This window comes from Mandrillus leucophaeus, unplaced genomic scaffold (assembly GCF_000951045.1).
Source record: "Mandrillus leucophaeus isolate KB7577 unplaced genomic scaffold, Mleu.le_1.0 Scaffold68, whole genome shotgun sequence".
In the NCBI taxonomy this organism is placed as follows: Eukaryota; Metazoa; Chordata; class Mammalia; order Primates; family Cercopithecidae; genus Mandrillus; species Mandrillus leucophaeus.
This window is the reverse complement of record NW_012107363.1, coordinates 1,290,486-1,291,732: the sequence shown is the minus strand read 5'-3', so window position 1 is coordinate 1,291,732 and position 1,247 is coordinate 1,290,486.

Genomic DNA, 1,247 nt, shown 5'->3' with positions numbered 1-1,247 from the left:
GTGTTCGCCAGGATGGTCTCGATCTCCTGACCTCGTGATCCGCCCGCCTTGGCCTCCCAAAGTGCTGGGATTACAAGCGTGAGCCACTGCGCCCGGCCTCAACAGGAACTTTTATTCCTTGCTTGTGGGAATGCAAAATTATGCTGCCATTTTGGAAGACAGTTTGGTAGTTTCTTACAAAACTAAACCATATTCTTACAATAGAATCCAGCAATCACATTCCTTGGTATTTATCCAAATGAGTTGGAAACTTAGGCTGACACAAAAATCTGCAGGGGGATGTTTCTACCAGCTTTCATTGTAGTTGACAAAACTTGGAAGCAATCTAGATGTCCTTACATAGGTGAATGGGTACAAAAACTGTGGTACATCCAGACAGTGGAATATTAATTAGCATTAAAAAGAAATGTGTTATCAAGCCATGGAAAGACATGGAGGAAACTTAAATGCATATTACTTAAGTGAAAGAAGTCAATTTGAAAAGACTCCATATTGTATAGTTCCACCTGTATGACATTCTAGGAAAGGTAAAACTTTGGAGATGATAAAAAGATCAGTAGTCAGGTGGATTGGGAGGGATGAATGGCGGGGGGCACAAGATTTTTAGTGCAGTGGTGAAACTACTCTGTATAATACCGTAACGGTAGACACATGTCATTATACATTCATCCAAACCCATAGAATGTACAGCACCGAGAGTGAGCCCTTATGTAAGCTAAGGACTTTAGGTGATTATGATGCATTAATATGGATGCATCAGTTGCAACAAACTCACCACTGTGTGGGAGATGTTGATGGGAAGGGGGAGGGTATGCAGGTTGGGGGACAGATGTTGTATGGGAGCTCTCTATACTTTCTGCTGTGAACCAAAAACTGCTTTAAAGTTTATTTAAGTGGGAGGAAATAAACCCACCAAAAAAACAAATGAACTCATCCACAAGTTGAAAAACAGCGTTTCTTCCCTGGGATGAGGTTAAATTGGGCCCCACTCCTCCAGGTGTTCTTGTGCAGGGCAGAAATGCCAGGTGCACAACATGCATTTGGGGGCTGATCACTAGCGTTTCTTTGTTTTCTCTTTTATTTATTTCTTTTGAATTTTTTCTTTTTCTTTTTCTTTTTTTGAAACGGAGTTTCACTTAGTCGCCCAGGCTGGAGTGCAGTGGAGTGATCTCGGCTCACTGCAACCTCTGCCTCCCGGGTTCAAGCAGTTCTTCTGCTTCAGCCTCCTGTGGCTGGGATTACAGGCG